Source organism: Eriocheir sinensis, unplaced genomic scaffold (genome assembly GCF_024679095.1).
Source record: "Eriocheir sinensis breed Jianghai 21 unplaced genomic scaffold, ASM2467909v1 Scaffold939, whole genome shotgun sequence".
NCBI classification, from domain to species: Eukaryota; Metazoa; Arthropoda; class Malacostraca; order Decapoda; family Varunidae; genus Eriocheir; species Eriocheir sinensis.
The window spans coordinates 123,984-148,089 of NW_026112318.1; the positions used below are offsets into that span (position 1 = coordinate 123,984).

The following is a 24,106-nucleotide window of genomic DNA, read 5'->3' on the forward strand; positions in this document are numbered from 1 at the left end:
CCCTCGATCCATAACTCTGTTTTCCTCCCAGTTAATATTTCCATAGTTAAAGTCTCCACATACTAATATTTGACTATTTACAGAATAAACTTCACTTAACCTTATGAGATCACAAATGAGATCATTGTTTTCCGCTGTTGAAGGAGATCTATAAATAGTTCCCAGTACTGGGATATATTTCAAGGAGCGTAAGCAACAGAAGCCCCGATGTCTTCCTCAAACTATATTTAGCATTAGTTAGACCTCATCTTGACTATGCGGTTCAGTTCTGGTCACCTTACTATAGAATGGATATCAAAATGTTAGAATCGGTGCAGAGGAGGATGACTAAGATGATTCAGGGGTTGAGAAACTTGCCATACGAGGAAAGACTCAAACAGTTAAACTTGCATTCTCTAGAAAGGCGAAGGGTGCGTGCGTGGAGACATGATCGAGGTTTATAAATGGATGAAGGGCTTTAATAAGGGAGATATTCATAAGGTTTTGTTGGTAAGAGAACCGGGTAGGACACGAAGTAATGGGTTTAAACTGGATAAATTCAGATTCAACAGGGACACAGGCAAAAATTGGTTTACAAACAGGGTGCTGGATGAATGGAATAGGCTTAGCAGTCATGTGGTGAGTGCCAATACAATTGTCACATTCAAAAATAGACTAGATAAATTCATGGACAGCGATATTAGGTGGGGTTAGATACACGGGAGCTTAGGGTCAAAGGAGCTGCCTCGTACAGGCCTACCGGCCTCTTGTAGACTCCTGCGTTCTTATGTTCTTATGTACTAAGTTTTTGCCCTCCTTGCTTTTTAATTTAACTCACCAAACTGATTCTTGAGCATTGTGGTCAACAAGACTGGTTACTGAACTTAAATCTATGGGCAGGTAATTTTTCACTAGTATTGCCACTCCTCCTCCCGGGGCATTCTGTACAGCTCTGTCCTTCCTTACGACCGTGTACTGCTGATCTGTGTATTGAAAATCTACGTAGACCCTCACTGTTCCTGTCAGTCACCTTCCATTCAAAGAAACGCCTCCCTTCCTCTCTGCTCACCCACCTGACTCGCATACCACTGTCACCAACCATTCTCATGCAGTTCTTAATCCACTTGCTCTCATGCACACTCCACAAGTAAACCTTCCGTGCCAGTCTTGCGCCATCCTTGATCTTCATGTCACAGGTGGCTCGGGATTTCTCCCCAGCCAGGCCTTTGTAGCGGCAGCTCCTGTGAAAAGAAAACAAAACATGCGGGAAGTCAATGTTCTCGGGGCAAGATATCATTCCCTACATCTTGCACGCCACATGACTTCCAAGAACTCTTTCACTGCCTCCATCACTCGTCCACTCGTCTCTCCACTGAGCCCCAGCAGCAGCACCATCCACTCCCTTGCCGTCCTCCCATTTACTCCACGTCCCATCTCGCTCAGAAACACATGCATCATCTTCGTTCTCTCCCTGTCATACTTCTTGCATTCCAGCACTACATGCTGCACAGTCTCGTCCACACCCCTGTCACACATCTGGCACACTTTGCTGCGGGACTCAGACCATCTATAGTTCCTTGCATTCATATCCAGACACTGCGCTCTAGCACGGAAAAGAAGATCACCTCCCAGGCTTCCCTCATACCACACCTCACACTTTGGGGCCTCTTTCTCCCTATACCAGTCGAGAGTTTCCTTTCTTTCCATCTCATTCTTCCACTTGCTCAATCCCTCATCTTTAACTGCCATATCTATCACATTCTTCCACTTTCTTACATCCCACTCAAACCCCTCTCCATTCACCTGTACAGCAAGAGCAAGAGCAGGAGCTGCTGCTGGGACTGAGTGATGAAGCAAATGATAGAATTATAGAAGCCATGAAGAGTTTTCTGGAAAAGATGTGGTGTGCAAGAAATAGGGAATTGGAAGATTTGTAATGGATACTGCTTGTGTTGTTTTATTTTTACAGGGTGTGCCGATACGAAGGCCTGACTCTCCAACGGGTCACCTGTACAGCAAGAGCAAGAGCAAGGCCTTGCGCGACTCCCGCCAATCCAGCGTCGCCAGATTGTCGTACTCAGAACAATACTGCATATTCCAGTTTCTGGCCCAACATTACCGCAAGGAAGCCTCAGTAATCGACGATTTCAACAAGTAGTATAAATAAATATCGTTAGCTGTGTGGATGCGACTGTTTTGGGGTCTGAAACCAGGAAATGCAGTGTGCTAAGTACGTTAGTATGATGAGGACGTTGGCGCCAAATCCCAATGTTTACAAACAAACCCTTGAGTGGCGGGGCGGCGAGGAGGATAATAGCCTGAACAGACCCCTAAAGCACCCCAGAGGAAGAACAGGAAGATAATTAAAGGTCGTAAAGGAAGGAAGATCAAGGAGTGACGACCTTAGAAGCGATACGTAGCGCCAGGGGCCTCAAAAAGAAGGACCTTGACTGACTCGTAAGGCCTAAACAGCCCCCTAAAACACCCCAGAGGAAGAAAAAGATAATTAAAGGTCGTAAAGGAAGGAGATCAAGAAGTGACGGCCTCAGAAGCGCTACAAAGCTCCAGGGGTCTCCAGAAGAAGAATAAATGACCTTGACTAACTCGTAAGAATTAATTATGGCCTGACCAGCCCCCTAAAACATCCCAGAAGAACAAGATAATTAAAGGCTATAAAGGAAGGAGTGACGCCCTCAGAAGCGATATATAACCCCAAGACCCCGATCTCCCCCCACCATGGCCGAGAACAGGACTTTGGCGCAGAAGAGTGAGATGATGCGGTTCTTGCTGTACGGACTGAACTTGCGGAGGTAAAGGTTGTTAGTTTTGTTCTTCTTTTCTTCATCAACAGTTCCCTTTTCTTCTTCTCCACTTCCTCCTTCTTCTCATTCTTCTCTGCCTCCTCCTTTTTCTTCTCCTTTTTATTATTCCTCTTCTGCTTCTTATCCTTTTTCTTAATCTTCTTCACTTCTTTTCCTTGTTCTTGTTCTTATCCTCTTTCTCTTTATTAATGTTCCCCTTTGCTTCTTCTTCTTAATCTTCTTCTTCATTTCGTCTTTTTCTCCTTCTTTTTCTTTGTATTCTTCTCTTTCTTCTTTTTCTTGTCCTTCTTATTCCTCCTCCTCCTTCTTCCTCTTCTTCTCTTCCTTCTTTATTATTATTTTTTTATTGTTATCTTCTCCTTCTCCTTCTTATTCCTCCTCTTCCTCCTTTTTCTCCTTCTTCCTCTTCTCTTCTTTATTACTATTTTATTTTATTGTTATCATATGAGACAAAGTCGGCATAGAGGGAGGAGTGCAGACATTAGGTTAGAGTTAGTTTGGTTAGATTCGCCAAGTTTATTTTTGCCCAGCGCGCGTCGTCTTAACCTAACCTAACATCACATTAACAAGGAGAGGAACATTAAGACACTTCACCGGACACTGACCTCTCTTGTGGCCACTCCTCTATACTTCTTTATACAGGAGCAGTGATCAGCAGGATTTTTTGTTCCTCTTTATTTTCTGCCCTTGGTCTGCTGCCGTCACTGCAACGAAAACTGAGAAAGAGCACTCGGAACTGACCTCTCTTTCCGCCACTCTTTACCTTGTGTGGGAACATAGACTAGCTTTTTTTTTTCTTTTTTCTTTTTTTTCTTTTTGTAAAACTAGGGAACAACTACTCCCCCTCCACCACCCCAGCCCCCCCTACCCCCAACACAAGCCTGGGGACCTGTGGGGAACCGGGGTTGTTGGGGGGGAAGGCAAAATCACTGAAAAATGGGCTTCCAAAATATCCCTAGAATAATCCCTAAATTACGGAAATTTCCTCTTCTCGAAAGTAAGGAAAATCCCTAATGTATACTCTCACATGCATGGGCTAATCGCTAACCAAGCGTACCGTCACTAACCCCCACATGTATGATGCACTTGAAATCGGTTCTTTAGGGTGGGTGAGCATATTTAAACTACTTTAACTGAACTTTACATAACCTAACCTCGACCCCCCTGCTGACCAAGGGGGGCTGCACCCCCCCTGGATCCCCCCTGGACCCCCCCCCTCTTAAAGTACCCCAACCGAACTTTGCGACCTGGCAACTAACTGGGGTGCTTCGCCCCCTCGACCCCACTCACATGTATGATGCGCTCGATTAATCCCTGTAGGGAACCGTGGTTTTGGTGGTGGAAGGCTAAATCACTGAAAAATGGGCTTCCAAAATGTCCCTACAAAATCCCTAAAATAGGGAAAATTCTAGTCTCTAAAGTAAGGAAAGTCCCTAACGTACATTCTTGTAATCGATTCCAATATAACCTAGCAGCCGCCGCAGCGGTCTGTTGACGAGTGTTGGTAATTGGATGGTCAGCGTAGTAGATCCCCACACCGCCGCCGCCGCCCAATCCATAGTCGAGTAATTTGGTAAATGTCATGTTTTATAATTACAAGTGGTACAGTACTGACGGTTAACCCATCCACTTCTTGTAAGATGATGCTAGATCATTGTTACCAAGTACTTTGGGGCACAAAATAAAACATTTGTGACAGCTGTCATCCAGCCCTGACGCTCCTGCTGTTAACTGAGCCGGGAGTGACCTACCGACTGCTACATATCAACTATATATGCTATATCATATGATATATGCTATATATCAACTATAAGTATCGCACGTTGAACAATATCCGTTTGTTTTCTGACACGTGCTTGTCATAGCTTCATGCGACCGTGACTCACAAAGCGCACGTGACACGCCCGTGTCACTGTTGGACCCGGTAATGGGATAGTAGTCGGTCCTTTTGTCAACCTACATGCATACCAATAAAGAGGTTAAATACTCAGTTAACACTTACCGAGAGGTGAAGTAGACTGATGTTTTAAGGGAGTGAGTGTCGGGCTTTCCATCCATTTTGGCGGCTTGAAAACAACTGACTTCAGGAACCTGCCTATAGGTGCCACCACTGATACACCCTCGCGTAGTAAAATTTCATGAATGTGTTCCTTTAAAATTAGAAAATACAAATAGCTGCGGCATTAGTTGCTTTAACATATGGAAGAAAATAACGTAGAACTCTTAAAAGACCGTTTTTTGTCCGAAATCGTTATGATCCATGCGCGTTCTGGATATTACTGACTTAGGAACTAGTTTCTGTGGTGTAGTATAAGGCAGCTAAGAGGCTCAGTCTGCCCAGGAAGCTGTCGAGTCAAACAACAACACTGTACTTAGAAATGTTCAAGGCCCCCCACATAATCAAGCCGTTTATGCAGTAAATTGGTACGACCAGTAACTAAAACCTTCACAGATGTGAAGCAAAAGAAGTATCCTATGCAGTACCCATGCTATTTTTTCACTATATTAGAAGCAGTTGTTGGCTAGATTAACCTTTTTTTTCTACTCTTCCTTTGTAAAAAAAAAACTTCCTTGACCTCACTTTGCACTTTCCTTTCCAAAATTGGCCTCTCTTCTGACCTCTTGTTTTTTCTTTTGTCGGAGGAGCGTCGGGCGGGCTATTTTTTTTGTTCTTTAATGTTTTTTTACCCTTAAGTTGCCTCCCTGTTAAAAACAACAACAAAGAAAAAGGATTCCTGTAACTCACTCCGCTCTTTCCTTTCCAAAATTGGCCATCTTCTGGCCTCTTGTTTCCTTACTTTTGTCAGAGGAGTGTCTGGTAAGCTATTTTTATGTTCTTTTATGTTTTTTTGCCCTTAACCCTTATACCCCGTCAGGCATGATCATGGCTTTTATGTTAGTCTCCGTCACGCCACGATCGATCATTTTATGACACACTGTGTGGTGTATTTTATCATTTTCTTACCCATTTCTAGGCAAGATAGCAGATATATATGTATTTCCATGAGTAAATAAGTATTTCAGGCACATGATATGATACATGACAATACGTGAGAATTGTTTTTTTGTCTTCTTATTGACCTAGATAAGGGTGATGTCAGATGACGAGTGTGAGGTGATACTGGAGGTTTACCATCTAGAGGATTATATAAGCTCCATTTGTTCATTTATCATTATACCATAGCAAAGACCAACCTCTAAGCCTTCAGATGATATATAATTGTCCCAGCATTTGTTACAATAATTTGAATGAACACTAAGGTAAGCAAGGGAACACCTACTAACATTAGTCACCCGTTTTTATGTACGTACGTAACTTAAAACCGTCCACTCATTTTATCACGGGGTATAAGGGTTAAGTTGCCTCCCTTCCTGTAAAAAAACAAAAAATGGACTTCTGGTAACTCACTCCCCTCTCTCCTTTCCGAAATTGACCTTTTTCCTGACCCCTCGTTCATTTTTCTCTTGTTGGGGCAGCGTCTAGCAAGCTTTATTTTCTTATTTATTATTGCCCTTGACCTGCTTCCTTTACCGTAGCTAAACAAAACAACAAAAGGACTCCCGTAACTCCGCTCTTTCCTGCCTCTCCCAAACAGCGACGTGGCAAGCTACCTGTGTCAGCTGCTGGAGCCTCTGCCGCAGGAGGAGCACACGCAGTGGGTGGAGGCGGTCATCGAGGCACTGCAGAAGCTCCCCATCACCTCCGACCAGATCACCAAGGAGGCAATCTACAGGGCAGCCGAGGCAGGTTTTGTTGAGCTGGTCAGGGCAGGGCAGAGGGAATGCCACCCACTCACTCACTCACTCACTCACTCATTCTACCACTTGCTCACTCACTCACTCTACTGGTACCACTTATTTACTCACTCACCCACTCACTCACTCACTCACTCATTCACTCATTCTACCACTTGCTCACTCACTCACTCTACTGGTACCACTTATTTACTCACTCACCCACTCTATCACTTACTCATTCATTCACTCACTCACTCATTCACTCACTCTATCACTTACTCACACTCATTCATTCACTCTATCACTTACTCACTCACTCATTCACTCACTCTATCACTTACTCATTCACTCACTCATTCACTCACTCTATCACTTACTCATTCACTCACTCATTCACTCACTCACTCACTCATTCACTCACTCTATCACTTACTCATTCACTCACTCACTCATTCATTCACTCTATCACTTACTCATTCACTCACTCACTCACTCATTCACTCACTCTACGACTCATTCACTCACTCATTTACTCTGCCACTCACTCACTTTACCACTCATTCACTCACTCATTTACTCTGCCACTCACTCACTCTACCACTCATTCACTCACTCATTTACTCTGCCACTCACTCATTCACTCACTCATTCACTCATTCATTCACTCTATCACTTACTCATTCACTCTATCACTCACTCATTCACTCACTATCACTTACTCATTCACTCACTCACTCACTCATTCATTCACTCTATCACTTACTCATTCACTGTATCACTCACTCATTCACTCACTCACTCATTCATTCACTCTATCACTCACTCATTCGCTCACTCATTCACTCATTCACTCACTCATTCACTCACTCATTCACTCATTCACTCACTCACCCACTCATTCATTCACTCACTCACCCACTCATTCACTCACTCACTTATTCATTCACTCTATCACTCATTCACTCACTCACACACTCATTCACTCACTCACCCACTCATTCACTCACTCACTCACTCATTCAATCACTCTATCACTCACTCACTCATTCATTCACTCACCCACTCATTCATTCACTCTATCACTCATTCACTCACTCACTCTATCACTTACTCATTCACTCATTCATTCACTCTATCAATCACTCATTCACTCACTCACTCACTCATTCATTCACTCTATGACCCACTCATTCACTCACTCACTCACTCATTCATTCACTCTATCACTTACTCATTCACTCACTCACTCATTCACTCTATCACTTACTCATTCACTCATTCATTCACTCTATCACTCACTCATTCACTCACTCACTCACTCACTCATTCACTCTATCACTTACTCATTCACTCATTCCTTCACTCTATCACTCACTCATTCATTCACTCACTCATTCAGTCATTCACTCACTCACCCACTCATTCATTCACTCACTCACCCACTCATTCACTCACTCACTCACTCATTCATTCACTCTATCACTCACTCACCCACTCATTCACTCACTCACTCACTCATTCATTCACTCTATCACTCATTCACTCACTCACCCACTCATTCACTCACTCACCCACTCATTCACTCACTCACTCACTCACTCACTCACTCACTCATTCATTCACTCTATCACTCACTCACTCACTCACTTGGAAAACATATTGTCAGTGTTCTCAGGGTCTTCTGCCCCTCACATCAGGTGTTTCCGAAGGCCAAAAAGGAGCTCAGCCGTGTTCTCATGAGTGTTCTTTCAGGTTCACGGTACAGAAGAAGGGACTTTTTTTTATTTATTTATTTATTTTTTTTATGTCTATGCCTATAGCGCCGATAGGCTTGTTTGAGGGGCCTGGATGGTAGTCGGCCCCAGCCCGTATTGGTGCAGGCAGGTGTTTATAGTGGCGCCATCTTAACCCCTTGACTGCGGATTTCCTACAAGAAGACATCACCAAGCTACAGTAGTGGAACAAAAAGTGGCTGTTACAATTCAGTTAAGAAAAATGTAAAGTCCTGCACCTTGGGAGGGGATATCCAGCACACCAATACCACATGGGAAACACTCCACTATCCACCACAGAGGCAGAGAAAGACCTGGGAGTGTATGTTACCAGGCTACCAGTGAAGGGATATCCAGCACACCAATACCACATGGGAAACACTCCACTATCCACCACAGAGGCAGAGAAAGACCTGGGAGTGTATGTTACCAGGCTACCAGTGAAGGGATATCCAGCACACCAATACCACATGGGAAACACTCCACTATCCACCACAGAGGCAGAGAAAGACCTGGGAGTGTATGTTACCAGGCTACCAGTGAAGGGATATCCAGCACACCAATACCACATGGGAAACACTCCACTATCCACCACAGAGGCAGAGAAAGACCTGGGAGTGTATGTTACCAGGCTACCAGTGAAGGGATATCCAGCACACCAATACCACATGGGAAACACTCCACTATCCACCACAGAGGCAGAGAAAGACCTGGGAGTGTATGTTACCAGGCTACCAGTGAAGGGATATCCAGCACACCAATACCACATGGGAAACACTCCACTATCCACCACAGAGGCAGAGAAAGACCTGGGAGTGTATGTTACCAGGCTACCAGTGAGGGCAAAATCCGTGCCAATCGCAGCGGATGGGTTGATACACTCCACCTCTCACATCAACTATTTCCAAAGGCCAAACGGGTGACTAATTGGGTTTTCATGAGTGTTGTTTTAGGTTCATGGTACAGAAGAAGGGTCAGACTGCCACCAGGGTCACAGAACTACTCCTGGAAATGTCTCAAACTCCTACGAAAGCCTTGGGAATACAGAGCGTCGAACAAGAAGGTGATGAGAAGGAAAGACAAAGCAAGTAAGAGAAGAAAGGAAAGAAAGAAGGAAGCAAGCAAGAAAAAGATGAAAGCAAGGAGATAAAAGAACAGAGCAGGAAGGAGAGGAGAGAGGGAAGGGGTGGAGGGTGTGTTGAGTGTGTGAAGGAAGGAGAGAACACAGAGAACAAAGGAAGGACGTAGGGGAAAGATGAAAGCAAGGGAGGATGAAAAGAACAGAGTAGGAAGCTATGGGGGGCGTGTCGAGTGCCTTGTTTGCGTACCTGAGTGGAAGCTTGCGTTGGAGAGGTCCAGTTCGATGTGTCCGGTGTCGTCCTCCAGGTGGTATTTCCCTTCCTTCAGTGACGTCAGAAGGCCCAGCACCAGCACCTTCTTCTGCCGACAGCTGGCGCCCAATAGGAACTCCACCTACATGGAGAACTCATTACTCGCTGACTCATTGACCAAACAGCACAAAAGGAAAATTGAATAGCTGGCTGGAATGCACACCATCTGCCCAGGTGAGTGAGTGAGTGAGTGCTTGAGGGAGTGAGTTAATGAGTGAATGGGTGAGTGAATGAGTGAATGGGTGAGTGAGTGAGTGAGTGAGTGAATGAATGAATGAATGAGTGAGTGCTTGAGTGAGTGAGTTATTGAATGAATGGGTGAGTGAGTGAGTGAGTGAGTGAATGAATGAATGAATGAATGAATGAGTGAGTGAGTGAGTGAACATTGGCTTTTCACATCAGCTGTTTCCAAAGGTCAGAGGGGTCAGTCAGGTTCTAATGAGCATTTCTTTAGGTTCACAGTACAGAGGAAGGGTCACACTACCACCAGGGTCATACAACTACCCCTGGAAATGCCCACAACTCCTAGGAAAGCCTTGTCAAATATGTGTTTCTTTAGGTTCACAGTACAGAGGAAGGGTCACACTACCACCAGGGTCATACAACTACCCCTGGAAATGCCCACAACTCCTAGGAAAGCCTTGTCAAATATGTGTTTCTTTAGGTTCACGGTACAGAGGAAGGGACACACTACCACCCGGTCATACAACTACTCCTGGAAATGCCCACAACTCCTAGGAAAGCCTTGTCAAATATGTGTTTCTTTAGGTTCACGGTACAGAGGAAGGGTCACACTACCACCAGGGTCATACAACTACCCCTGGAAATGCCCACAACTCCTAGGAAAGCCTTGTCAAATATGTGTTCTTGGGCGGCAAAGTGTCTTGTAATACACCCGTCAGGCCCATAGAATTGTAGTCAGGGACGCTAACCTCTGCACTGGGGAGGCGTGTAAATATATATCGAGAAATAAATAATACAGCCATTCATGACCGATTCAAGAACTTTGCATTTCTTAACATTAAACTCCCTCTCCCACTCCTCACCTAAGCTGTAATATAACTCATTTTTTTATAGCAATGGGAAATACAGAAACAGTGACCAAGAGGCTGACCAGACGCTGCTCCAACAACAGAACAAAGAATTAGGCAAGAAGAGGTCGGCTTCTAATGGAGGGGTGAAGGAGGGAGCCACAGGTCAACACATGGAGGGGTGAAGGAGGGAGCCACAGGTCAACACATGGAGGGGTGAAGGAGGGAGCCACAGGTCAACACATGGAGGGGTGAAGGAGGGAGCCACAGGTCAACACATGGAGGGGTGAAGGAGGGAGCCACAGGTCAACACATGGAGGGGTGAAGGAGGGAGCCACAGGTCAACACATGGAGGGGTGAAGGAGGGAGCCACAGGTCAACACATGGAGGGGTAAAGGAGGGAGCCACAGGTCAACACATGGAGGGATAAAGGAGGGAGCCACAGGTCAACACATGGAGGGGTAAAGGAGGGAGCCACAGGTCATCACATGGAGGGGTGAAGGAGGGAGCCACAGGTCAACACATGGAGAGGTGAAGGAGGGAGCCACAGGTCAACACAGGGAGGGGTGAAGGAGGGAGCCACAGGTCAACACAGGGAGGGGTGAAGGAGTAAGGAGCCCCAACAGGTCAACACATGGAGGGGTGAAGGAGTAAGGAGCCCCAACAGGTCAACACAGGGAGGGGTGAAGGAGTAAGGAGCCACAACAGGTCAACACATGGAGGGGTGAAGGAGTAAGGAGCCCCAACAGGTCAACACAGGGAGGGGTGAAGGAGTAAGGAGCCACAACAGGTCAACACAGGGAGGGGTGAAGGAGTAAGGAGCCCCAACAGGTCAACACAGGGAGGGGTGAAGGAGTAAGGAGCCCCAACAGGTCAACACAGGGAGGGGTGAAGGAGTAAGGAGCCACAACAGGTCAACACATGGAGGGGTGAAGGAGTAAGGAGCCCCAACAGGTCAACACAGGGAGGGGTGAAGGAGTAAGGAGCCACAACAGGTCAACACAGGGAGGGGTGAAGGAGTAAGGAGCCCCAACAGGTCAACACAGGGAGGGGTGAAGGAGTAGTGACTTACCGACTGCTACGTATGACCCTGGCCTCCATTTTACTCAAACTCCACTAAAAGTATCTCGCATTGAACAATATCCGTTTGTTTTCTGACACGTGCTTGTCACACCATGTGACACATGACACGCCCGTGTCTTTGTTGGACCCGGTACTGGGATAGTAATCGGTCCTTTTGTCAACCTACATGCACACCAATAAAGAGGTTAAATACTCAGTTAACACTTACCGAAAGGTAAAGTAGACTGATATTTTGAGGGAGTGAGTGTCGGGCCTTCCATCCATTATGGCGGCTTGAAAACAACTGACTTCAGGAACCCACCGTTAGGTGCCGCCGCTGATACCCTCGCGTAGTAATATTTTACGAATGTATTAGAAAATACAAATAGCTGCGGCATTAGTTGCTTTAATATAGAGAAAAAAATAACGTAAAACTCTTAAAAGACCGTTTTTTTGTCCGAAATTGTTATAATCCATGCGCATTTTGGATATTACTGACTTAGGAACTAGTTTGTAGGGTGCACTGCAAGGCAGGTATGAGGCTCAGTCTGTGTATAGAGGCGGTTGTGAAACAATAACAATGGACTTAGAAAATCCAAGCCACCTAACTCTATAATTAAAGAGGCTTGCCCCCCTGGACCCTCCCCAAGGTAAAACGTATACGAAAATGCATTATAATGATAATTCTTTCACGTGCTAAATTACTACGAATATTGGTTTGTAGTGGTTATTCTTAAGTTTTGCCGAAAAGATATATGAAGAGATACTGATGTTTCATAAGGTAGGTAATGAGATACTGGCACGGACCTAAAACGAATCTTAACCATGGATTTAAATTAGAAAAGTATAGATTTAGGAGAGATATAGGCAAGCATTGGTTTAGTAATAGGGTGGTGGGGGAATGGAATAGACTCAGCAATCACATAGTTAGTGCAGGGACAGTGGCTTGTTTTAAGAGTAGACTGGATAGCTACATGGACGAGGACGACAGGTGGCAGTGAGGTGTGGGTGCAGTAGGGTGACGGGGTACTGGATGCGTGCCTAGTACCGCCGGTATAACGAGGATCAAGCCTCTACCTGTAACCCCTGTAACTACACCTCACCCATCGTGAGTAGTGGGGGGGATTCTGGAGCTGCCCTGTGTAGGCCACCCGGCCTCTTGCAGTTTCCCTATGTTCTTATGTTCTTATGAGTGGAGGGCGGCCTGTCTTGTGCAGGACAGCTTACCTACTTCTGCTGCATGAGAAGGTTAAGACTTCCCGGCGGCGGTGGTGGAGGTGTTGTCCTGGCAGTGTTGGGGCTGAGGGTGTCGCTGGCCAGCAGGTCCCCAGCGCTGGCCCGTGGGTGTGGAGCCTTCGTCGTCTTCTTCTTCTGGGGTGTTTTAGGGGGCTGGTTGGGCAGGGCCAGAAGGGATGCTGCTCGGGCCTCGGCGCGTGCTGTTGTTGCTCTTGCTCTTGCTCTTGCTGTACAGGTGACCCGTTGGAGAGTCAGGCCTTCGCATCGGCACAACCTGTAAAAATAAAAACAACACAAGCAGTATCCATTACAAATCTTCTAATTCCCTATTTCTTGCACACCACATCTTTTCCAGAAAACTCTTCATGGCTTCTATAATTCTATCATTTGCTTCATCACTCAGTCCCAGCAGCAGCAGCATCCATTCCCTCTCTGTTCCTGCAATCCTCCCATTCACATCCCAGCCCATCTCACTCAGTGCCACCCTCATCATCTCCGTCCTTTCTCTCCGGTACCTCCGACACACCAGTATCACATGCACGACAGTTTCATCCACACCCCTGTCACACATCTGACACTTTGCTGCGGGACTCAGACCACCTGTAGTTTCTTGCATTCACATTCATACACTGCGCTCGAGCTTGGAAGAGAAGATCACCACCCAGGCTTCCATCATACCAGCTGACACACTGCGGGGCTTCCTTTTCCCTGTACCACTCCAAAGTAGTCTTTCGCTCCATCACATGCTTCCACCTCCTCAGACCGTCACCTTTCACTGCACTGTCTATCTCTTTCTTCCACTTTCTCACATTCCATTCTAGGCCCTCACTATTTCTGTCAGTCACCTTCCATTCAAAGAAACGCCTCCCTTCCTCTCTGCTCACCCACCTGACTCGCATACCACTGTCACCAACCATTCTCATGCAGTTTTTAATCCATTTGCTCTCATGCACACTCCACAAGTAAACCTTCCGTGCCAATCTCGCGTCATCCATTCGTTCCAGTCTGACTTTGTATCTAAGGGTAGCCTTCCTAAATCTTTCCCTAAAGGTACTCCACCCCATATCACCCCTCAATGCTTCCACCGCTGCATACCTTGGTGCATTCAAAGCTAACCTACCGATCCTATTTTGCCCTACTTCCAATTTATCCATTTCCAACTCACTCCATGTAATCACCTCCATCACATACATCACACTCGGCACTGCTACACTCTTCCACACCTCTCTCAGCACATCATACTTACCTACATGCTCTCATTCTTGCCGCACTTCCCAGACGGCCCACCCATTGATTAACTAGGCTAATCTTCTCATTCTTTGTCCTTTCACATCCTCTCGGACTCATCCATACACCCAGGTACTTGTATGCATCTGTTTGCCCTAGCTCTGTGTCTCCTAGCCTCCAGGTCCTATTTCTCTCATCTTCTGCCCCATTCACAACCATTATCTGACTTTTCTCACTACTATATTTCACTCCAAAATCTCTCCCATACTCATTTACCACATCTAATAGTTCCTGCAGTTCCTCCGCTGATTCACTCATGACTACCACATCATCTGCATATAGAAGCACACTTACCCTGTCTTCTCCCACTTTTACTCCTGCATTCTTTCTCCTCATCCTGGCTGCCAACTCCTCAGTGTACAGACTGAAGAGAGTTGGAGACAGGATGCAGCCCTGCCTAACACCTCTTTCACTCCTCACCCACTCTGTCTCTAATGCTCCTAACCTATACCTGGCTCTTGTATCCACATACATGCTCCTAATGATTCGCACTATCTTATCACTCAAACCTACTTTCTCCAGTACCTTGCACATCACCTCCCTGTTCACTCTATCATACGCTTTCTCAATATCAAGAAACCCAAGATACAACGGACTTCCATTCTTCCTTTTCCTCTCTATCATCTCATTTACCACATACATATTGTCCTCTGCTCTCCTGACTGTGCGAAACCATTCGGCTCCTCACCCAGCACTCTCTCTTTCAATCCACTTACACAGCCTTTCATTCAACACAGCACAGAAAATCTTTCCCACCGTATTCGCCAGGGCTATCGGCCTATAATTCTTCAGCTCTTTCTTACTCTTATGTCCTCCCTTGTGTATCAGAGTCACTCTGCATTCGTTCCATTCCTGAGGCACTCTATCATTCTCCCATACACAGTTGAATAGCTCAGTCATCCTGTCTATCACCACCTCACCTCCATTCTTATACAATTCATACGGGATCTCATCCAGCCCTGCTGCCTTGCAATTCTTCTGCTTCTTCAAACATACCTCGACTTCCTCTCTGCAAATTCTCTCATTCAGCTCACCCGCATCCTTCCTCTCAAGCGTTACACATCCCTCTCTCACCTCAAAAACTTCACCCAACCCTCCAATCTCTTCCCAGAAACCTTTTATACACTCTTTCATTCTATCTGTGTTCCTGATATCCTCACCATTTACTTTCAGGCACTCCACGGTTTCACTATCAGTCACACTCTCACCCCTCAAGAATTTATACCATTCACGCCCACCTTCTAGGCCTTTTTCTTTCAGAGCCTCAATCACACTCCTCTCACACCTGACCTTGGCCTCCCTAATCTTCCATTTAGTGACCCTCTGTTGCCTTACATACTCTGACCATGTATTCTGATATTCATTCTCTGCCTCAACGTTTTCATGTCTCTCTTTCCTCAGTCTCCTACAAACCTTATTCAGCCTCTTTCGCTCCTTCCTAGCATCCCTGATCTACCCATTCAACCACGGCTTGTACTTTCTCTTCCTTCCATTCGTACTCACATACCCAATCCGTCGAGTTGCGGCTCTCCTTACATTTCCTACAAACTCACTATTGGCTCCATCCACGTCATGCACATTTCCATTTATCCAGTCTAATTCCCTCAGGTCTACCTGGAAATCTTCCCATCTAACATCCCTCAACCTCCATTTCTTTCTTTCTCTCTTCACTTCACCTTCATTCCTAGCATACAGGTCACATTCCACCACCAGCATATTGTGATCAGACACCACATCAATCATTCCGTCCTCATCTATCCACATACGAGACACACACTCACGCATTCTCCCATTCACTAACACATAATCAATAGCAGACTCCTGATCCCTCGCACTCCACGTCACACGTCCCTCAGCCATCGTCACATTCAAGTTTTCCAGATTCATTTCATCCACAAACTCATCCAGCATTTCCCCATTCCGGTTCATTCTCTCCCCAAGCACACCCACATGTGCATTCATATCTCCCATGACCATAACTTTCTCTCCGGCATACTCCCTCATAACTTTCCTCACCACGCCATACTTCCCTCTGTTCTCCCTCACGGCTCTCTCACCTTCCACCGTCATGTACACCACAATCACTATCAACCTTTCAGACTTACCCTTGGCATTGACACACTCCACTTTCACTGCTAGCACATCTTCACTGTCTGCACTCGTCCCTACATTTACTTCTTCTACTCTGAAACCCTTACTTTTCCTGTGGAGTAGAGCTACGCCTCCTCCCTGTGTATTCTGCTTCTTTCTGCCTTTCCCAATCATAGCAAACACTTCCCCATCCACACGCACGTCATCTCTTAACTGAGTCTCAGTCACACCAACTAGATCAAACTTCCACTCATCCAGCTCTTTACTCATGTCATCCAGCTTACCTGTGCCCCATCCTCTCACATTTATACATCCAATGTTCATACAGTTCATACGCTTCACTGCCTGGTTGGTGGTTTCTCTTCCTTGCTCTCTAGCGCCTCAAGCATTCACACACTGGACGGACCTAGCATTCCTCCACTCCCTCAGCCTCCTGCCCATCCTCTCGTGTCCTGACTGGTTCAGGTGGACCCCATCTACGGTGAAGTCCAGCCCTTCCCGTAGCACACCATCCAAATCTACAAAGCTAACATTCCCTTTCTTACCCCTCAGCCACTCCACCTTCAGCTGTAGCAGTGCCTCTTGGAGTCTAATGTTCGTCCTCTGCCTCACCCTCTCATACCTCTCCCCTTCTCTGGGGCGCCTCATAACCCCTACCACTGCCACTCTCACATTCTTACCCTCTACTGCCTTCACTGCTTCTACCACCTCTCTTACTGTGTCTTCCGTGCCAACATTCTCCAAATCATTCCCACCACCCTGAATGATCAAGAGGCTGCCTTCCTTAAACTCTCCTGCCTTCTCCTCAACCCTCCTCCTCACCTGGCAGTGTTGCCAACTGGAACTTTCCGCTACACACACGAGCCTCAAACACGCTACATTGGACCACAAACGATACAACTTGTAAATATATTTCCACATCAGACGAAATAATGTTATCTGCTGGTTACTGTATAGCCAGGTACCCAAGGCAACACGAATCTGGCAGTGCAGTGCATTATACGGGTATAAGGGTACGTAAGGTTGGGGGGTCGTCATTTCCTGCGTACAATACACACACATGTTTTGGCAGCACAATGCCTTACACGGGTGTGTGTCATAGGTAAGGTTGGGGCGGAATTATGGGCAAGACAGACGGCCCCTGACCACAGGAAGGCCCCATGACGGCAACACACCTGCCCTGACGGCCCCATGCACACGCCTGCCCTGGCAGCCCCACACCTGCCATGACGGCCCAACACCTGCCCTGACAGTCCCACACCTGCCATGACGGCCCCACACCTGCCCTGACTGTCCCACACCTGCCATGACGGCCCAACACCTGCCCTGACAGTCCCACACCTGCCATGATGCCCCCACACCCGCCCTGACTGTCCCACACCTGCCATGACGGCCCAATACCTGCCCTGACAGTCCCACACCTGCCGTGACGGCCCAACACCTGCCCTGACAGTCCCACGCCTGCCCTGACAGTCCCACACCTGCCATGATGGCCCAACACCTGCCCTGACAGTCCCACACCTGCCATGATGGCCCCACACCTGCCATGACAGTCCCACACCTGCCATGACAGTCCCACACCTGCCATGATCGCTCACCACCTGCCATGATGGCCCAACACCTGCTCTAACAGTCCCACACCAGCAATGATGGCCCCACACCTGCTCTAACAGTCCCACACCAGCAATGATGGCCCCACACCTGCCATGACAACCTCGATCACACCTGCCCTGACAGTCCCACACCTGCCATGACGGCCCCACACCTGCCCTGACGATCCCACACTTGCCCTGATCGACAGCCCCACACCTGCCTTGACAGTCCCACACCTGCCCTGACAGTCCCACACCTGCCTTGACAGCCCCACACCTGCCGTGATGTACGGCCCCACACCTGCCTTGACAACCCACACCTGCATTGACGTATGGCCCCACATATCTGCCCTCACAGTCCCACACCTGCCATGACGGCCCCACACCTGCCGTGACGATCCAACACCTCCCATGATGGGCCCACACCTACCGTGACGACCCCAAACCTGCACTGATGACACAACACCAGCCCTGACACACCCACACTTGCCTTGACGAGACCACACCTGCCCTGACAGCCCCAAACCTGCTCTGACAATCCCACACCTGCCCTGAAATCCTCACACCTGCTTTGAAAGCCCCACACCTGCCCTGACGATCCAACACCTTCCATGATGGCCCCACACCTACCCTGACGACCCCAAACCTGCACTGATGACACCACACCTGCCCTGACAGCCCCACACCTGGCCTGACAATCCCACACCTGCCCTGACATCCTCACACCTGCCCTGAAAATCCCACACCTGCCATGACAGCCCCACACCTGTCCTGACAATAATCCTTGATGGGCCCACACCTGCCCTGCCAACCCTACACCTGCTCTGATGACCCCACACCTGTACTGATGACCCCACATATCATTGCCCTATTTCGTGACAATCTATCGTCTGGTGCAGTGGTTCCCAATCTGGGGGGCATGCCTCCTTGGGGGGCGTGAGCTAGGTAAAGAGAGGGCGTGATTCCATCTGCCAAAAATTGCAGTTTTGCAAGAAATAAACACACACACACACACACACACATGAAGGAGTAACAAATGATGTGGGGCGTGAGGACTTCTTATAAATCAATAGGGGGCATCATGTAAAAAGTTTGGGAGCCACTGGTCTAGTGTCTTTATTTCCTTGGCATTGGCTTATGTGTCTCTATTCAGGGGAAGGGACAGTTAGTTCACATATTATTTCCCCATTTCGTAACATAATCTATCACCTTGCGTCCATTTCTTTCCCAGTAGTTCTTTGTATTTTTCCAGCAGTTTGTCATTTTCTTTTCAGTTCCTGTCCAAGAGATTTTGCCATAATTCAGAGGAAGGAGGAAGCACGCTGGTCTGTTGTGTTTCATCTCGTAATGTCCTTTTCGTAATTTCCAGCAGCAGCTTCCAATTATGTTTTCACTTTGTGTCACTTTGTATCTTCCAGAGGTTTGCGATTATGCTGTTACTTACTGTCTGGAAATGCTGCCTTCGTTGTGAGGATGGAAGAAGTAGCTACATATTATCCTCTGTATTAGTATAGCTACACACTATTATTCCATGATGTAATCTATTGCAATGTATCTTTTTGTACTTTCCAGCAGCCTGCAATCATGCCTTTCCTTCCTGTATTAATTGTGAGGATGGAAGAAGTAGCTACATATCATCCTCAGTATGTACTATTAGAAGTAGCTACACTATTATCCCATATTGTAATCTATTGCAATGTATCTTTTTGTACTTTCCAGCAGCCTGCAATCATGCCCTTCCTTCCTGTATTAATTGTGAGGATGGAAGAAGTAGCTACATATCATCCTCTGTATATACTATTAGAAGTAGCTACACTATTATCCCATATTGTAATCTATTGCAATGTATCTTTTTGTACTTTCCAGCAGCCTGCAATCATGCCTTTCCTTCCTGTATTAATTGTGAGGATGGAAGAAGTAGCTACATATCATCCTCTGTATATACTATTAGAAGTAGCTACACTATTATCCCATATTGTAATCTATTGCAATGTATCTTTTTGTACTTTCCAGCAGCCTGCAATCATGCCCTTCCTTCCTGTATTAATTGTGAGGATGGAAGAAGTAGCTACATATCATCCTCAGTATGTACTATTAGAGGCAGGTACATACTTTCCATACTGTAATCTATCGTAATGTATTGTATTGTATTTTCCAGCAGCCTGCAATCATGCCCTTCCTTCCTGTCTTGATCTTCCAACACTCAGTTCTAAGCACACAAGCACATGTTATCTTATTCCACCCCTTTGTTCTTCCTCCCTTCCTCAGTATCTAACCTTTCCTTGTTGGTTTCCATGAATAAGTTTTTTCCTTTTTGAGTATGTCTTCCTAATGTAACTATTGGTCTATGTTTTTGTTTGTTTGTTCTAGTCCACACACACACACACACACACACACACACATGCATACAGACACACACCAGAATTGGTTTGGGAATTCTATTTTCTCATCAGCTTCCTGTCTATCCCCTGTCTGCCTGTAGCACCAGTAGGCCCTCTTGGACGGCCCCAGCCCACTAGCGGAACAGGCGAATTTTATTTATAGTGGCTGCCGTGATGTGACTCCTGCTTCATTTACTGCCCTCAGCTGTTTCCTTTACCATAAAAAAAATGTAGGCATGCATTCAGGGGAGGCAGTGGCTGAGTGGTTAGCGTGCCGGCCTCGCATTCGGTGCGTTGTCCATGATGGTTCGAATCCGCCGCTAACCACCTGGGATTTTTCAGTCACCGCCAAGTGGCCTAAGACTACCCACATGCTGTCCTGAAGACCACCTATCAACCCAGACTCTAGAAGAAACTCTGCAGCACAAGTGGAATCAAGAATGAGCTCCGGGGGGCAGCATGAGCCAATAATAATAATGGCACCACTATAAACAATTGCCTGCGCCACGACGGGCTAGGGCCGACCATCAGGCTCATATGGATTAGCCTACCGGCGCTGTAGGCCACATGTAAAAAAAAAAAAAATAAATAAATAAAAAAATCTAACTCTTCAAAATGCTATATGTATATATATTTCTAACTCGTCCGCTGCAATTGGCACGGATTTTGCCTTCACTGGTAGCCTGGTAACATAATTATACTCCCAGGCCTTTCTCTGCCTCTGTGGTGGATAGTGGAGTGTTTCCCATGTGGTATTGGTGTGCTGGATATCCCTTCACTAGTAGCCTGGTAACATAATTATACTCCCAGGCCTTTCTCTGCCTCTGTGGTGGATAGTGGAGTGTTTCCCATGTGGTATTGGCGTGCTGGATATCCCTTCACTGGTAGCCTGGTAACATATACTCACAGGACTTTCTCTGCCTCTGTGGTGGATAGTGGAGTGTTTCGCATGTGGTATTGGTGTGCTGGATATCCCTTCACTGGTAGCCTGGTAACATACACTCCCAGGTCTTTCTCTGCCTCTGTGGTGGATAGTGGAGTGTTTCCCAGGTGGTATTGGTGTGCTGGATATCCATTCACTGTTAGCCTGGTAACATACACTCCCAGGCCTTTCTCTGCCTCTCTGGTGGATAGTGGAGTGTTTCGCATGTGGTATTGGTGTGCTGGATATCCCTTCACTGGTAGCCTGGTCACTGGTAGCCTGGTAACATACACTCCCAGGTCTTTCTCTGCCTCTGTGGTGGATAGTGGAGTGTTCCTATGTGGTATTGGTGTGCTGGATATCCCTTCACTGGTAGCCTGGTAACATACACTCTCAGGTCTTTCTCTGCCTCTGTGGTGGATATTGGCGTGTTTCCCATGTGGTATTGGTGTGCCGGATATCCCTTCACTGGTAACCTGGTAACATACACTCCCAGGTCTTTCTCTGCCTCTGTGGTGGATAGTGGAGTGTTTCCCATGTGGTATTGGTGTGCTGCATATCCCTTCACTGGTAGCCTGGTAACATACACTCCCAGGTCTTTCTCTGCCTCTGTGGTGGATAGTGGAGTGTTCCCATGTGCTATTGGTGTGCTGGATATCCCTTCACTGGTAGCCTGGTAACATACGCTCCCAGGTCTTTCTCTGCCTCTGTGGTGGATATTGGTGTGTTTCCCATGTGGTATTGGTGTGCTGGATATCCCTTCAGTGGTAGCCTGGTAACATACACTCCCAGGTCTTTCTCTGCCTCTGTGGTGGATAGTGGAGTGTTTCCCATGTGGTATTGGTGTGCTGGATATCCCTTCAGTGGTAGCCTGGTAACATACACTCCCAGGTCTTTCTCTGCCTCTGTGGTGGATATTGGAGTGTTTCCCATGTGGTATTGGTGTGCTGGATATCCCTTCACTGGTAGCCTGGTAACATACACTCCAAGGTCTTTCTTTGCCTCTGTGGTGGATAGTGAAGTGTTTCCCATGTGGTATTGGTGTGCTGGATATCCCTTCACTGGTAGCCTGGTAACATACACTCCCAGGTCTTTCTCTGCCTCTGTGGTGGATAGTGGAGTGTTTCCCATGTGGTATTGGTGTGCTGGATATCCCCTCCCAAGGTGCAGAACTTTACATTTTTCATCATTGCATTGTAGCAGCCACTATTTATTCCACTCCTACAGCTTGGTGATGTCTTCTTGTAGGAAATCCACAGTCAAGGGGTTAAAAATAGGCCTTTCTGACAAACTGTTGCAATTTTTATAACACTCTTACTTCCCTTATAAGATTATATTACGTTGTTTGTCTGTCCACAACACAAGTCCTATAGCAATACTTCCTCTCCACAACACAAGTCCTACAGCAATACTTCCTCTCCACAACACAAGTCCTACAGCAATACTTCCTCTCCACAACACAAGTCCTACAGCAATACTTCCTCTCCACAACACAAGTCCTATAGGAATACTTCCTCTCCACAACACAAGTCCTACAGCAATACTTCCTCTCCACAACACAAGTCCTTCAGTAATACTTCCTCTCCACAACACAAGTCCTACAGCAATACTTCCTCTCCACAACACAAGTCCTATACCAATACTTCCTCTCCGCAACACAAGTCCTACAGCAATACTTCCTCTCCACAACACAAGTCCTACAGCAATACTTCCTCTCCACAACACAAGTCCTATACCAATACTTCCTCTCCACAACACAAGTCCTACAGCAATACTTCCTCTCCACAACACAAGTCCTACAGCAATACTTCCTCTCCACAACACAAGTCCTACAGCAATACTTCCACAACACAAGTCCTACAGCAATACTTCCTCTCCACAACACAAGTCCTATAGCAATACTTCCTCTCCACAACACAAGTCCTACAGCAATACTTCCTCTCCACAACACAAGTCCTTCAGTAATACTTCCTCTCCACAACACAAGTCCTACAGCAATACTTCCTCTCCACAACACAAGTCCTATAGCAATACTTCCTCTCCACAACACAAGTCCTACAGCAATACTTCCTCTCCACAACACAAGTCCTATACCAATACTTCCTCTCCACAACACAAGTCCTACAGCAATACTTCCTCTCCACAACACAAGTCCTACAGCAATACTTCCTCTCCACAACACAAGTCCTACAGCAATACTTCCTCTCCACAACACAAGTCCTACAGCAATACTTCGTCTCCACAACACAAGTCCTATACCAATACTTCCTCTCCACAACACAAGTCCCACAGCAATACTTCCTCTCCACAACACAAGTCCTTCAGTAATACTTCCTCCACAACACAAGTCCTATAGCAATACTTCCTCCACAACACAAGTCCTACAGCAATACTTCCTCTCCACAACACAAGTCCTACAGCAATACTTCCTCTCCACAACACAAGTCCTACAGCAATACTTCCTCTCCACAACACAAGTCCTATACCAATACTTCCTCTCCATAACACAAGTCCTACAGCAATACTTCCTCTCCACAACACAAGTCCTACAGCAATACTTCCTCTCCGCAACACAAGTCCTACAGCAATACTTCCTCTCCACAACACAAGTCCTATAGCAATACTTCCTCTCCACAACACAAGTCCTATAGCAATACTTCCTCTCCATAACACAAGTCCTACAGCAATACTTCCTCTCCACAACACAAGTCCTACAGCAATACAAGGATCGTAATGTTACGTCTATGTAAAGACGAGAAATAAGCAAACAGTGAGTGCTGGGCTGACGTAACCTTGCCTCGA

General features: G+C 46.6%; 2 protein-coding genes across 9 annotated transcripts in view; both read right to left on the reverse strand.

Moving 5' to 3' along the window:
- Positions 1-24,106, reverse strand: part of LOC126994962 (uncharacterized) — a 139,385-nt gene that overhangs the window by 110,686 nt on the left and 4,593 nt on the right. For 2 of the 3 annotated variants that reach the window (XM_050854232.1, XM_050854235.1), the window contains exon 1: positions 13,023-13,293. The exons of the other annotated variant lie outside the window; for it this stretch is intronic. The gene's annotated coding sequence lies outside the window, so the exon portion shown is untranslated. Of the gene's footprint in view, positions 1-13,022; positions 13,294-24,106 lie in introns of those variants that run through there. 3 annotated transcript variants of the gene reach the window in all.
- The window catches only part of LOC126994960 (uncharacterized), a 46,370-nt gene that overhangs the window by 17,157 nt on the left and 5,107 nt on the right, over positions 1-24,106 (reverse strand). The window lies entirely within an intron of this gene.